The sequence below is a fragment of the Phycodurus eques genome, chromosome 12 (assembly GCF_024500275.1).
Source record: "Phycodurus eques isolate BA_2022a chromosome 12, UOR_Pequ_1.1, whole genome shotgun sequence".
In the NCBI taxonomy this organism is placed as follows: domain Eukaryota; kingdom Metazoa; phylum Chordata; class Actinopteri; order Syngnathiformes; family Syngnathidae; genus Phycodurus; species Phycodurus eques.
The window spans coordinates 10,482,374-10,499,355 of record NC_084536.1 but is presented as its reverse complement, the minus strand read 5'-3'; the positions used below and the strand labels follow the sequence as shown (position 1 = coordinate 10,499,355).

The window sequence follows — 16,982 nt, the reverse complement described above, 5'->3', positions numbered from 1 at the left end:
GCATCTCCTAAAACCTTGGGACTCAACAGAGCTGAATGACAAATACAAGTAGAAATTACCCGTCATTTTATGTAAATGTTAAAACATTGCATGAGGAAATGAGGGAAAAAAACAACTGCTACCACAATGATAGAACAAGCGGATCAAAGCTGACCAGAGTCCAAAATGAGGACACACCTACAGTTATGAAGGGTGGACGAGAAAGGAAAGCAGAAAGAAAGTGGACAGAGACAAATGACCAGCGGAAATGGTATGTGCAGGAGAGGCTGCCATGAGACATTCCTCTCAGTATTCCTGACACAGACTTATTGGCCCATCAGACAATGAATGCCTCACACATTCAAAAACATTCTTCCATCCATTTTCTGTACCGCCTATCCTCACTAGGGTCGCGGGCGGCTGGAGCCTTCCCCCAGCTATCTTTGGGCGAGAAGCGGAGTACAGCCTTAACTGGTCGTCAGCCAATCGCAGGGCACATACAGGTATGTGCCATAAGAATTTGAATATTGAGGCAAAGTCCGTTTATTTCAATATTTTGTTTCAAAAGTGAAACCTGTATGTTATATTAGTTCACCAGACACAAAGTGAAATATTTCAAGCCTTTATTTGTTTCAATTTTGATGATTATGGCAGAAAGAGTCTCCCTGTGTCCCATCATTGACCCCATTCATCAGGAGAAGAAGTCTCAAAAATAAATTGGAAAAGAAGCAGGATGCTCACAGAGCGCTGTATCAAACTACATTAACAGAGTGTTAAGAGGAAGAGGAAAATGTGCCCGACAAAGGTGCATAAGTGACAGGAATAATGGCAGCCTTGGGAGGATTGTCAAGCAACAGCGATTCAGAAATCTGGGGGAGCTTCATACTGTAAGGAGTGGACCGAGGCTGGTGTCAGTGCATCAAGAACAACCACATACAGACGTCTGCATGACATGGGCCACCAACTGTAGAATTTCATGAGTCAAGCCACTCCTGAACCAAAAACAACATAAGAAGCATCTGTGCTGGGCTAAGGAGAAAAAGTACTGGTCTGTTGCCGAGTGGTCCCAAATCCTCTTTTCACATAAAAGTACATTTTTAATTTAATTCGGAAATCAAGGTCCCAGAGTCTGGAGCAAAACTGGAGAAGCACAAAAGTCAAGCTGCTTAAAGTCCAGTGTGAAGTTTCCACAGCCAGTAATGGTTTGGGGAGCCTTATCATTTGGTGGTGTGGGTCCATTGTCTTTTATCAAGGCCACAGTCAACGCAACTTTCTACCAGGAAATTTTAGAGCACTTCATGCTTCCTGCTGCCGAAGAGCTTTTTGGAGATAACGATTTTATTTTCCAGCAGGATTTAATTGCCATGGAATAACAGTACTTGATTTGCCAGCAAACTCGCCTGACTTGAACCCCATTGAAAATTGATGGGGTATTGTCAAAAGGAAGATGAGGGAACAGAAACCCCGAAATGCAGACGATCTGAAGGCCAATATCATTTCTGAAGGCCAATATCAAAGTAACCTGGGCTACAATAACACCTGAACTATATCAAACGCTGATCACCTCCATGCCATGCCGCCTTGATGCTGTAATTAATGCAAAAGGAGCCCAAAGAAAGTACTGAGAGCATATTACTTTAATACACTTTTTAGAAAGCCAATATTTCTGTTTCAGATCCTTTTTTGTTGGTCATATGAAATATTTTAATTTTGTGAAATACTGGATGTTTTTTATGTCTGTCTGCCATAATCATCAAAATTGAAACAAAGGCTTTAAATATTTTACTTTGTGTGTGGTGAACTAATATAACATACGTTTTTGAAGTTTTTTTTTCAACAAATTATTAAAATAAATTTACTTTCCCTCGATATTATAATTTTTTTTGGCACATGTATAAACAACCGACCATTCGCACTCACATTCACACCCACGGGCAATTTACAGTCGCCAATTAACCTACCATGCATGTTTTTGGGATGTGGGAGTAAACCGGCGTACCCAGACACTAAAAGTCTTGCCGTTCAGTCCACGGTGAGACAAATTGTCTATAAATGGAGAAAGTACTGTTGCTTTTCTTCCAAGGAATGACCATCCTATAACGATGACTACAAGAGCACAGCACAGAATGCCCAGTAAGGAATAAAAGAACCCTAGAGTGTCAGCTGAAGACTTAAAAAAAAAAAAAACAACAACAAAAAAAAAAAACAATAAATCACTGGCACATTTTCCAACATCGCTGTTGACAAATCTACCATCTGTAAAACATTAAACAATAATGGGGTTCATGGGAGAACAGATGCAAAGGCAGAGAAGGTAGAGGTAAAGTCTGAGTGTTAAAACCAGGGTGAAAACTTGTACGGTGTGAATCAGAAAGTGCGAGGAGGAATGACAAGGAGAAATTTTGTAGATCATTGTTAACCATCTGCGTATGACATTAGATCATTGAGTGCTACTGTCACCATCCTCGAATCCCATTACTTTCCTCAATAAAGCTTTGGCAGCCCGATGATTACTTCATCAAAGAAGACGACATCTTAATAGAAATAGCTTTTTTTTGGGTGGAATGGTAGAGGAGGGGGGTTGATGGTCAGAACAATCCTCTCTTCTGCTCTCATGCCGGCCAGGTAATACACCATGATGGAGTCCATATGTAGGTCCCGGCACCCTAACAGAAAGGAGTTGTGGCAGAAGGGGAGTGCCTGTCTCGCCGTCTGATTGAAACTGATGGGCCAAGGTAGAGTAGGCCACTGAGTTCCACCACCCACAATCAGCCATCCCTTCACACACACGCACTTGCCTCATGGTCTATTATTCAATTTGGCCCTTCTAATGACAAGCAAATTATGCTGCCAGAAAAGATTTGCCTTCTGAGCCCTACTGCACTGAGTATAATACTTTCACCGAACCAGTATCATTTTAAAAGGATGTATTTTGAACTGGAATACAGGGAGACTGCTGGATGAGCGTGCAGTAAATTTAAGTCTTGAGTAAGGAAATGTTCTGTGAAAATAAATGTACTCCACACACTAAACAGTGAATTCAACTAAAAGAAACCAGAAACAAATTAAGGGCACACAAAGCAATTTGTACAATGCTCAAGCACGCTTGACCCCTGAAGTAGGGTACACACATACCGATAATCAGTACAAATCTAAGCATTTTTCCATTCATTACGATCAAATCCAGCCGAGGCCAGATTCTTGGATGTCTCTAAAAGATTAATCCTGATTGGTTAATAACCTGTGGTTTTGGGTGTGATAAGAGTGATTTTGCCATCCAACATTTTGGAAATCGGTCAGGGCTGACAAACGATAAACATACAATATTTATGACTGCAAATCCCTTGCGCAGTTAACACAGAGACACAGTCTTCTTGATTGTGACATGAAACGGAGCGTGAGCCAATTAGCAAGCGACCTGAAGCTGGCGCTGGACACAGACAGGGGAGCAACTGGTTGTTTCAAGTGTTTGCATAACATATCCCAAAAGTAATTTTACACAATGAAAATGGCAAGGAGAAGAGTTTGGAGCCACATCATCAAATAAACTAACAATTCACCTAGTTTCTTCGATTATACCTTTATATTTTCCAGTTTGGCACCAGTAATAGAAAAGAGCTCTGTCCCCTCTATGCTTCCGCTTAGACTTCTGTACCTCCGGGTGCAGCTGGTCAGCTGACCTGAGGCATCAGGAAGGGGCAGAGGGAAGGAGGAGCTCAGAGACGTAAGACGGGGCGAGACCATTTAGAGATTTGAAGACGAATAGCAGAATCTTAAAATCAACTCTTAAAAAAAAAAAAAAAAAAAAAAAGGCATAAGATGTTAGAAAACATTTAATCTTGAATTCCAGATTGTTGAACTAGTGTCATTTGACGGATTCATTCAAGAGAAGAAGACATTTTTCTACATTCCTTTGCAGAATCAGTGACAGCCAGAAGAGTAAGCTTACTGGCATGTGATGGACTCCCAGTTGGTTTGGCAAGTGTATTTCTTGTGCTCAGTCCTGCTTCCCATCTGATGATTCAGTTAGATGCCAAACACACAAAACTGCACAGAGTCGTTAAATCATTAAATTGTACAGTTGGACCAGAGTTGTTAAGCTGTCACAATTGCATGAGTGTGGCAGCCAATCAAATCTTAATGCCATGTCTCAGAAGTACTGGCTTTTACAATTAAATTCATGTAGCCAACAAAGACAACATGCACTTCCAACAGTGAGAAACAGTATACTTCAGATTGTAAAAAGGAAATTGTGGTTAGTGTGGTTTTATAATAATAAAAAAATCTTGCATTCTTTTCACAATTTTTCTTCTTTTCAAGGTTGGTAGGCACCTGACACTTGTCTTTTCTCACTGTGCCTTAATATCGACATGACAGCTCTGATTTATGACACAGCTAAACAAAGTGCCTCTGGGGATGAGATTGTATGGCCGAGTTCAAAGATGTGTGAATGTGTGCGTCAGTAAGAATGTGTGCGGTTTACTGACGAATGCCGTGGCTGTGTTCAGTGCTCAAGCACCCAATGAAGCGCCTGTGGAACTTTGGAAAACTGACACCTGTGTGCAAATACCCAAACTCTGCAAATACAACAACTGGTGAATAAAACAGTCCCTTAATGCATTTTGTGTCAAAATGGAGATTAATATCAACTGCGAGGGATGAAAGGGAACGCAAAATGACTTTTTTTTAAATGTTTGAGACGCGACACACGACAAGGAAAAAAAGTTGTCAACTAAACCAGATCTGCATAGTCTGGGAGGGAGCATAGTGCCACGGGGCATCCAGACTGCCAGCATATACAAAGAAGAACTAGTAGTAGTGGTGGTAGACGAAGAAATGGAAAACGCTCACCAACTCTTACCTTATCTGGTTGCTAACGACCACATACATTTACAGATAATCGTCAATATTGAACAGGTTTAACATTTACGATTGCCGACCCCAACCGTTTTCTGGGCAGATCAGTGAGCGGGGGGGGGGGGGGGGGAGAAGAGAAAAGAAGAAAAAAAAAAAAAAAAAAAAAAATGCTTCAAGTAACAAATGCAAAATCTTATCTAAAAACAAAGCCCTATTATCCATCCATCCATTTTCTGTTAATAAAAAGCAAATTATTTAATACCCTTGTACCCAGACTTTAAATTTTTTGGAGCTGGCCATTGCTCAGCATATTTTTTATGCCTTGGCTTGGGAGCAATGATTTGAGTTACGGATGACTGTCACGCTCGCCACAGCTTCAGTGAAGTGAAAATAATTAATTAAGGTGGAATGTCTGAAAAATATTTAACAATTAACGTGGAATCTTGTTTCACGACATCTTTTCCTCTTGCTAGTTAGGTAAACCTTCCTCAAAGTCTCAGACTGGGCCGAAGGTTCACCTTCCAACATGACAATGACCCTAAGCACACAGCTAAAACAACAAAGGAGTGGCTTCAGAACAACTCTGTGACTGTTCTTGAATGGCCTAGCCAAAGCCCTGACCTAAACCCAATTGAGCATCTCTGGAGAGACCTGAAAATGGCTGTCCACCAACATCCACCATCCAACCTGACAGAACTGGAGAGGTTCTACAAGGAGGAATGGCAGAGGATCCCCAAATCCAAGTGTGAAAACTTGTTGCATCATTCCCAAAAAGACTCATGGCTGTATTAGCTCAAAAGGGTGCTTCTACTAAATACTGAGCAAAGGGTCTGAATATTTACGGCTGTGTGATATTTCAGTTCTTCTTTTTTCATAAATCTGTAAAAATTTCAATGATTCAATTATTTTCTGTCAATATGGGGTGCTCTGTGTACATTGAAAAGTGGGTGGCTTCAACCAAAAGGTGCTTTGTCCTGAGTTGTTTAACACATCTAGATGTAAATACCATGAAATAAAAGCTGTAATTCTGAATTTTTTCATTCATTCATTCATCTTCCGTTCCGCTTATCCTCACTAGGGTCGCGGGCGTGCTGGAGCCTAGCCCAGCAATCTTCGGGCGAGAGGCGAGGTACACCCTGAACTGGTCGGCAGCCAATCACAGGGCTCATTTACTCTGCTTTTGGATCCGAAATTGGTGCTTTGGGTGAAACAAACCTATGTTCTACTGCTGATTACTGATGAATGGAAAAAGGTAGAAAATAACTTTTTTTCTGGTGAAAGAAGAGCGTGTTCTCAAACCTTTTCAAAGTATCAAAACGAGCCTACTATGTGAGTGGAGTTCAAACACTAGCAGGATTTAAGAAAATGACCAAAAACCTTTTATGTGTGTTACATTATAACGCCACTCCTGCTAATCATCCATAGGTATAACCAACTCAAAGGGGACATAATATGGAAACATTACTTTTTCATTGCTTTTTCTATGAACAGTTGGTTCTCTGGAGTGCCATAGAATTAAACAACCAAATAAATAGTTTGTTAGCTGCCTGTTAAATGTGTCTGAGTGAGCCGTTCCAAATTATTTTGTCAAATTGTCACCTCACAATCTAATTTACATAATACGGCCCCCGAATTTAGTTTCTTCGCCCATGAGTTGGCAGCTAGGCTGGGCTGAAGATACACAATTTCCAGGAAATGGTTGGAGTCTGGCACATACTCAAATGTTAGGCAACATCTACATGAGGGCAAGGGGTACATTAAATTTGTGTTTGGCTTGGTGATGAAGTGCTCCCGCTCCACGTGAAAAAAATGTTTGGTGTTTGCTGCTCTTTTCCTGCACTGGGTTGCTTGAGAACAAGGAGGTGCTTGCCTAATCGCAAAGCCCTATCTTCGGCAAGGTGGGTGAATCTAAGAGATCTGCTACATCAAAACCAAATAATTATACAGCGGCTGATAAGTATTTAACACGTCACCATTTTTCCTCACTAAATATATTCCCAAAGGTGCTATTGACATACAATTTTCACCAGATGGTGGGAACAACCCAAGTAATCGATACATACAAATAAAGTAGCAAAAATAAGATAATTAATTAAGTTGTGTGTAATAATGTGAAATGACACGGGGAAAAAGTATTGAACACATGAAGGCAGGTGGAAAAAGGAAGTGAATATCAGCTGGTTCAGTCCCAATTGATGGCCTCCAAAAAGGTCTCATTGACAAGGTGTGAGTCAAGACACATCTCATAATGGGTAGTAAGCGCAAAGAGCTGTCTCAAGCCCACCGCAAAGTAATTGTTGCACAAAATAACGATGGCATTGCTTACAGGCACATATCTAAGCTTCTGAATGTTCCAGTGAGCACGGTTGTGGCCATAATACCTAAGTGGAAAGCCAATCATACCACCATAAATCTGACAGAGGAGTGTAAAGAATAATGATAAGAGTTGTCCAAGAGCCAAGGACCACCTGTGTAGAGCTACAAAAAGACCTGGAATTAGCAGGTATTGTTGTCACAAGAAAAACTGTGAGTAATGCACTCTCCGGCGCCATGGCCTGTATGCACGCTCACCACGCAAGACCCCATTGCTGGAAAAAAAAAAAAAAAAAGCATGTCAAAGCTCGTTTAATGTTTGCTACACAACATTTGGACAAGCCAGTTAATAATGGGAGAATATTGTCTGGTCTGCTGAGAGCTCCTTCGATGCCATAATGCACACCATGTTTGGAGGAGAAAGGGCACTGTACATCACCCTAAAAACATCATACCAACAGTGAAGTTCAGAGGTGGGAACATGATGGTGTGGAGCGGATTTTCAACAAATGGTACTGGTAAACTTCACATTATTGAAGGAATGATGAATGGGCAAATCTACTGAGACATTCTTGACAAAAATCTGCTGCCATCTCAGAGGATGGTTAAAATAAAACGAGGATGGACATTTCAGCAGGATAATGATCCAAAACATACTGCCAAGGAAACTCTCAATTGGTTTCAAAGAAGAAAAAAAGTCCTAGCCAATCACCTGACTTGAATCCAATCGAAAATCTATGATAAGAACTGAAACTCAAGGTCCAGAAAAGAAGCCCACGGAACCTTCAAGATTTGCTGCTTGTGTGGAGGATTGGGCCAAAGTCACACCATAGCAATGCATGAGACTAGTTTCTCCATACAGGAGGCGTCTTGAATTTGTCATTGCAAACAAAGGCTTTTGCACAGTTTTAAATAAATACCAGTTGGCGTGTTCAATACTTATTCCCTGTGTCATTTCACATTATTACACATAACTTAATTTCTGATCTTATTTGTTTTACTTTCTTTGTATGTATGGATTACTTGGGTTGTTCCCAACATCTGGTGAAATTTCCATGTCAATAAAACCTTAAATATATTTCGTGAGAAAAATGGTGACGTGTTAAATACTTATTTCAGCTGCTGTAAGTGGAGGACCACAAGTGGATGTTAAGTCCACTACAATTCTTTATCAATTTTGACGGACACCTGGTCACGGTTTTAAATTGTTCTCTGTTAAATTATGGCATGGTTTGTTTTTCACCAAAAGCTCTCAAGATGTTTAATACCTGAAAAGAGATGACACGTTCTATTCAGGGCTGCAGTGTGGACTGGATTATAGTTATAGATAGGGTTCATCACCAAGCTGACCCTGGTCCAGCCGACATTGAGATATTGAAGGACCCTCGAAGAGAACATTAATCTACACTTGATGGGAGTATCTGCTGTAGCGTCATGGTACTGAATCTGACCTCGCTGTCCCTGGGACAAAGGGATGAAAGTCTGTGATACGTCACCCTACTGTGACAGTTCCTTGTATGTGACCTTGTTCACCCAGATAGTACTAGGTGCTAACCCTCAGGAGCTCTTCAATAGCTGGATTGACAGTACATGGTTGGAGTGACAATTAAGTTTTTTTTTTTTGTGCTTAAGTTGCATAATTCATGGCAATAGAAGAAGAAAAACATGGAATCAGATCTCTTCAAAGTTTTTTTTTTTTTTTTTTTTTTTTTAAATTCAACTAAGCACGGGGTTCTATGAATAAAGTGCGAATGATCTCATCTAATAAAATGAATTTGTGCATACCAAACAGCGAATATGCCATTGTAATGTGGAGCATTAATGTATTTTTGTCATTTATGTATTATTGTTTACCTACATGAACGTAAACACGGCTATCTCTCGGAAGCGGGGGATAGGGACGCAGGCCTACAGTGTATCATGACAGTGATAAAACAAGAGTAATTAGTTTCCCTAAAAATGGTTACAACCGTCTATATTAATAGTTTGAACCATAAATATAGGACAAACTATGATACCCTGGGGTTTTCGTGATGCTGTCAAAAAACATGACCTAACTAGAGCAGTGATTTGCAACCTTTATGGAGCCAAGGAACATATTTTACAATTAAAAAATCTCACGCAACACCAACAAACAAAAATGTCACAAAACATGGATACATTAATTACTGTATGTACTTCTTGCCATCTAATAGAAGACCATTCATTTGTTCTGTCTGTCACTATACCCCACTGGCATAAATAGATGAACAGAGATACATTATTTTTTGTAAATATAATTTTTGGAGCAATTAAGTACACAAGTATATACAGTAAATGAACAGGTCATTTAAATAGACACATTGCTCCATCTTCTGATCGGATCGTTTTTTTAAACTCGCTAATCGGTGATCCACCCCAAAAATCTTGATCATGTAAAGCCTACTATAGTATATGCATTAAGTCAGAATTGGCCACCTGTACCTGCAGTGTAAATACATCCAGCCAAAAAGGATGGCTAAAGGTACAGTTTTCTCTTGTAGGACTGAGAAAGTGCTACTTTCAGTACTTCAGTGATAAGGGAGGCCAAGGAGGAGGGGCAATAGAACCGTGTAATGCTGATAGATGTAGTCAGTCACACAGCAAACGGAGCTCAAGGGAGGATCGGGGACGAAAAATGCAGCCTCAGCAGCGGCGGACTTATATGGCTCAATGAAGCAGGCTTGACAAAAGAAGAGGGGCTGAGGGTAGGAGTGGCGAGGTACCAAAGCGAGTGCCTGGCCAATATTGCTGGTGAGATCTGGCTGACTTGGTCATTACTACCTTTGCTGTTTGACTTAATCCTAGAGGAGGAAACACTCAGACACCGTTACTGCTCCCATCACCCTATTATATGCACTTAAGGGATACTATCATATGGCCACACTCCACATATACTGTATAGTGGGAGCACCAAAGTCAAGCGCCTTTTATTGTTGCTCAACGAACAGTCATAAACTCTAAATGTGTGCGAGAAAAGCTATGATTTTGGATTGTCCAGAAAGTCAACAACTTTTTTTTTTTTTTTAGATGGAAGAAAAGACGCCGATATAGACTGATGGATGGATACACATCCAGACAGATGGACACACATTTGGAAAGACAGTTGTGGGAGGAAAGCTGTGATTTAAGATTTCCATGAAGGCAACATCTGAATCAGAATCGTCTTTATTTGCCAATTATGTCCAACAAACATACAAGGAATTTGTCTCCGGTCGCGGAGCCGCTCTAGTACGACAACAGATTGATTGATATACAGTACGGTAGCTAGGGACAGACAGACATTTAGAAAAGCGCTTACAGTAATTGTGTGAGGAAAGCTATAATTTTGGACTGTTCATTAAGGCATCATTTTCCTATGGATAGGTAGAGTGGTGGATAGAAGGTCCCTAAAGGCAACATCTGACTTACGAAGAGAGATCAATATATTAATAAATAGACAGAGACAGACAGAAAAGTGCAAATTTGAGAGGTATAAGTGATTCATTTGACATTTCTAAATATGGATGCCACACTTTTTTTTCAGAAAGGAGGACCATTGTTAACAAGGGGAGAAGTGAAGTATGTGTGCAACAATTTACAGGGAAGTGGAATCCAGAAATGTCCCAATACTTTTGTTCAGCATAAAGTTGCCTTTTGGATACCATGCCACAAATAAACAAAAACAACACACCAAAATAATTGTACTTATTTAAACTGTAAGATGCACCCTCCTTTATTGTTTAGGGTCAAATAGACCCTACTTTTAAGTTAAAAAAAGGAAAATCAAAGTGTCGTGGCTTAACAAAGGTAATCTACTATAAATATTGATTGAAGTAGTACATAATAGAGTTAATAATGAAATATAAACAATGCTTTTTGGGATTTTTTGTTTTCAAACTTGTCAAATTCATGCAGTAACTTCATTGCTGTTCCTGAGAAAAAAGACAACAGGAGGGTTTTGACTAACATTTAAAACAATGTTGGAGTTTACATTATGAATATATTCCTAATATTTGTATTTATTTATCCATTTCACCATTAAATTGGAAAAATAATTTTTTTGCCTGTTATCGACTGTTTTCTTAAAGGGAAATTACGAAAACATATATAAATATTACTAAACAAAGAAATCTATGCAACTGAAGCAGTCACAAAATAAAAAGTGCAGCCTAAGGTTGCAAGGTATGTACAGTGCTCACTGTCAAAAATGAAACAATACTATGTGTTTTCAGTACAAGTACTTCTGCAGTTGGACAGATAGTGAGTGAACAGTTCTGTAAAAATATGCTTAGAGTGCTCGCTTCAAGCTGTTTATGAGTCACTCCTATAAAATATGTACAGTATTTGTTTGTGGAAAATACATAAGCCGGACCAGCACGCTGCAGTAGAATGTTATCGTAATTCTAACAATAGCTTAATTCTAACAATGACAAATGCCATAAACGGGCCAACGTAAATTAGCATTGATGTTACATTTTTGATAAGCCTTCAAACACTGATACTTTTACAGAAACAGAGCAGTGGAGTTGCACTGACTCATTGTCCATTTGATTAAGATACATGACCGTAAAAATGGTGCAATGTAACATTAACTTTGAAAGAAATGCACTGAAATATAGGTCTTTTGTTGTGCTTGCCTGAACTTGAAAAGGCTAAGAAAAGAGGTTTGTGGAAGACTGTCAACTAAATTCCAGTAGATTTTTTATTTCTCACTTTGTAACTATTTTCAAGAGTTTCGGGTTAGGTTGATAACCTTAATTCAAAGAGAAAAGAAATAGTATGGATTTACTAGTTTAACCAAACATTCTCCATTGCTCATGCATACTGCAATTACTATTTCCACCTAACAGCAGAGTTTTGTCTATATCACAAAGACTTAATCAATAATAGTCTTCACATACCAGTGGTGTATCTGAGCTTCTTCCCTTCAGCTCGAAACATTTCAGTAGTCCACATCTTTTGTCATGGATTACTTGTATAGCTCAGCCTACAGTATCTCGAAGGGTGATTAGCTCTTTTATCTTTTATTTAATTGACTGAAATTGCTAACAAAGCCTTGTGACATAACATTCATAACAATAAAAAATATACAGACTGATGAAGTGATTATTAAAACCAAATGCCTTATGTTAAGCGTGTGCTAATTCAGTGTCTAAACAATGTACAGGCTACACACTACAGTATAATGTATTATCATTTATTATTAAATGATTATTAAAAACAAAACAGGTTTGCCAGGACAAGATAAAACATTTAGACAATAAAAATACTAAGAATATGGAGTTCCATGTTTTGATTTCAGTGCTCTGACTATTATTATTTCTTTTTTTTTTTTTTTTAGGTTTTTGCCGTGGTACTGTTTCAGTAACGGTATCGAGCAACTTTGTGCAGGTAGAGAATCAAAATCCTAGTTTTGGTATGGTGACACTAGTACAGCCAGGCATGGAAGTACAAAAAGAGAAAGTACTGTTACTCCCTTTTTCATCAACATCAATCCAAGTGTAGCAACGGCGTGGAGAGTCCCTGTGCTCAGAGGGTTACCTTTGCGTTCCGAGCGTTTCTTGCGCCGCCTCTTGAACCTGTGTCGGATCAGGCAATAATAGGAGCCCGGATTCTGTGCGCCGTTGGTTAGAAGAGTCATAGCTTGCTCAGTACTTTACAGTGTGCTGAAGAGCTCTAACCTGTAACTAAATCACACGTCGGCCGAAGCACGTAGGCTCCTTGCTCTCCTCCCGCTGAATGCTCTCACTCCACATGACAGTCAGACAACTGTTCACACCTGAAGCATGTCTTTGGATCTACTCCATTACCCCTCCCTCCCTCACTCTCTCTTTCTCTCTCTCTCTCTCACTCACTCACTCCCCCCACACCCCCTCTCAATTTTCTAACCTCTGTTCAGGTTGCGCCTGCCCGATCAGAAATGAGAGTGGGGAGACAGTAAGAAAAAAAAAAAACAGCATTATTCATCCTCTCCGAAAACAACCAAGATAACCCGCTGCCATCGGGCAGAAACTTGGCATCCAAAACTAGGGCTGCATGTGTATCCTCAAAATAATGATCACAATTATTTTGATCAATATTGTAATCAGGATTGTTCCTCATGTTAGGGAATAATATGTAACAGTTTTATATAAATAGGAATAATGATAGATCATAGAAAAAAAAAATGTGACCAAAAAAAATTCAACTTTAGCAAGGGCTAACTTGATGTGCTATTACAAAGTGCAATCACAATTTACAACTTAACTGAAGCAAACACAGTGAATGCACAGAACGCAATAACATTAGGCTGCAAGCACCGACTTTTCATTTGAAAATCCCCGTCTTCAATATAGTGAATAGTCAAGTCGCCATTGTTCTGCCTGACCATCGATCAGGCGTGCACGGTTATAAACTGCAAAGAACTTGACAGTTGTGATTTCCGTCTCTTTTTACCCCTGGGTTTTTTTCATTGCGGTCAGGCCAGCCGAAAAGTTGAAATTAAGGCAACAACGCTACGATTATTAATATTGTCTTCCCGTAACACATTGCCTCTCTGCCAACATGCTGAGAGGGCCAACTTCAAATAAAAGCTAAAATAAAATATTACTACATTGGACATCAATGCCATTTTAGGCTTTATTTTGAAGTTGGCACCGGAGCGCAGTGCCGGTCGCCCCAAAAGTTAAACTCGCATCTCAATGCACCAAAATGGTGTACAAACAACCAAATAAGTCTTTTTCTTATCTGCCTATTTCAGAAAATGCCATTCTGCACCTCCGCCTCACTGTGAACATAACAGTGGGGCTATTTTACAAAATAACCACGCCCCATACAGTTTCTGCACCTGCGACTTGAGCCGCAAGGCTCGGCTAAGATCCAGAGCCACTTTCAAGCAACTAAATTGCCTGAAACATCATCATGCAAAAGTACTAACATCCCCCAACGGATGTGGCACCCCTGCTGCCATGTCAAAGCAAAAAAAGGTAAGCAGAGCTGCATTATACCTAGATCAGCATGAGGTTCTGATAAGCGGCACATATCAGATTGCTTGGAGAAGTTGTCAACACGTTGGAGGTGGTGGGGGATTATTTGTGTTTGGTGACCTGTCCATGCGCCACATACACACAGTTTAGTGTATGAACTGCTATCAACACGAGTTAAATGCTTTTGTCTTTATGGGTAACTAAAGTGTGGAATAATTCTAGATCCTTGGGTTATTTTGACAAGAGCAAGGGACAGTTATTTCATCACTTCACACATCATATGATACATTGTTATGTATGTTAATCCCTAAAAGGAAATTGGTGGCAGTAAAAAAAATATATGCTGCAATAGTATTATCTATGTTTCATAATTTGTGTTAACTACTGCTTTTCAGCTCCATTCATTTATCATTGAGTGCATTTTTGTTTCTTCCCTAATGCAATTCAGCTTGAAAAGTGATACTCTAGCTCCCTCTAGTGTCTATACGACAGGGTTGCAAATGCTTTCGACCAAGAAATACATGAAGTCGCTGCTTAGTTTTTAAATATGATATACGTTGTTATATATTAGATGTTCATTTCATTCTTTACGACTGACAGACAGGCAAGATCCTAAAGACTTTCTACAATTTGCCCATGTTTTATGAAATTTAGAAGGGAAAAAAAATTCTAGCTGGTTGGTATAGGATAGAAGAATATAGGAGCATTGTGAACGTGAAAACTGAAGGAGCAGTAATTTCAGTCACTGACGAAGCGGCCTATTTGCCTATTAGTTAAATCAAGAAACCAGTATTTAAAATTATCTAAGCCAAGTTAGTTGAAACACACACACCCTCACTCACACACACACACACACACACAAACTCACTTTTCGTTCTCTTGTGAAGGTATCAGTAAGCAGGAAACCCTAGTAGAGAGAGAGAGAGAGAGAGAGAGAGAGAGAGAGAGAGAGAGAGAGAGAGAGAGAGAGAGAGAGAGAGAGAGAATAGAAAAAAAGTCAGTAAACAGCAGCATTTTCCCCCACACACAGTAGATGTTTAAGTAACGGTTCCTTGACTTAACTGACTTGAATTGTAATGTTTTTGTTGCCTAGGAGGAACACAAATGATCAGATAACAGCAAAAGTGTAACCAATCAAAGTGTGGCACCATCCAACTGGAATTTAAAACGAGATAGAAGATGAACCAGAATACTTTGCCTCTACACTACAGAAGTGTATTGCTGCCCTACCACAAAATATAAAAAGTTATAACAAATTTCTCATTTTAACATGATAAATTTCATGTTTTAATATGATAAGATTCACGTCATAATGTGATAAATTCCCCACGTTATAATATGATCTTTTTCCCCCCTGGTATGGCAGCAATACACTTCCATACTATACACCCCCACAGTGGATTTAAAGAAAAACAGCTTTGATTTAACAGGTGTTGCAGTAATATGGGATTTACTATTCAGGAATTACAGTTATTTTATCTACAACAGTGATCCTTAAAGTATAGTATGCAGGTTTCCTAGTGGTATGCGAAAGAATCACTGAATGAAATGTGTTTTTTTTTTTAAATCCAGTACAGTATATTTGTTGAGCAGAGTTAAGTTGTATATAACTTAAATACAATACAATCACATTTAACCTTTATTTATTTTCAGTACATTTAAATTGAAACACTTAAGTATCGTGATTTTCATATAAAAAAATAGTGTAAAAGGTAAGGACTCTTGTATTTCTTTGTTGCAACAATACTTTTTGGCAATAAATCTTATTTATTACCCTTTTAAGTGGTGTCACATTTGTGGGAGGAGCAGCAAAGCCAAGTATGTGGGTTACACCTCAATGAAAAATGGTCCAATCTTCTCTCCCAATGCCTAAAAGCCTAATTTACTGCCATTTTGTCATATTTTTATGAACACTTGGGCCTATTATTGACTGTATTTTAATGTTGGTAATTATGGTGATACTGGTGCTCAAAGTATTTTTGGAGGTGGGACTTGGTGTATAAAGTTTGAGAACATGCGCAATCTAAATGTAAATAATGAATTAAAATAGATTGGTCAAAAACCTGCCCACTGACATTACTATAGATTCTAGTTTACTCCCTGGAGCTGGTTTGCCAGGTTACTACCTTCACTTGTTTGTGGGTCTAACTGCCTTCACTTTTGTCCTCAGCATGTGAAAAGCATATAATGTTCGATTGTAGAGCACAGTTCATGAGATCAACAGACGGCAAGAATATTCTGGAGAAGGTACGCATAACGTAGATTTTGAAAATCGAGACAAGCCTTCACACAGGTAAATAAAGATAAAACCTCGTGTGACCCAAGGAACAGCTCTCGTCATTGGGAACCATGCTGTGGTTGACAAAGCCAAATGACAAATAACAGTTGCACACTGCAGGTATGATGACTGAGAAAGCTTAAAAACTACCACACAAACTCGAGAAGTACAACTTATGGAAGACAACGACGAGTCTACAGTAGGGTGTTAGAAAGATGCCTCAGAAAGAAGAAAATATAATTTCCAGAAAGTATTACATATATTTTGGCCCTATGTTGAACATCAAGGTGAACATCTCCGTCAGTCTGGAGTCTCAGAGACTCCAAAAATCTCTAACGCAACCAGACTAAAGTGTCTCGCTTCATGATTTCAATGACAATTTCTGAGGTTTGTAGGGATTTGCAAACAAACCCTGTGAGATCATTAAGGGGGAAAAAGCACAGCAAGTAAAGAGTCTCTAGGCAAATCCAGTAAAAATATATATTAGGGACAGGAATCCATTCATGTTGCTGCTGTAAAAGCCAAACGTAACTACAGCTGGCCAAGTCAACCACTACTACTGCGGTGGAAGAATGGCATTTTCCCAAAAA

The 16,982-nt window shown here is 39.2% G+C and overlaps 1 protein-coding gene across 5 annotated transcripts in view; it reads right to left on the bottom strand.

Moving 5' to 3' along the window:
• The window catches only part of adarb1b (adenosine deaminase RNA specific B1b), a 150,664-nt gene that overhangs the window by 46,438 nt on the left and 87,244 nt on the right, over nt 1-16,982 (bottom strand). For 2 of the 5 annotated variants that reach the window (XM_061691445.1, XM_061691447.1), the window contains one exon: nt 14,983-15,021. The exons of the other annotated variants lie outside the window; for them this stretch is intronic. The gene's annotated coding sequence lies outside the window, so the exon portion shown is untranslated. The remainder of the gene's footprint in view (nt 1-14,982; nt 15,022-16,982) is intronic. 5 annotated transcript variants of the gene reach the window in all.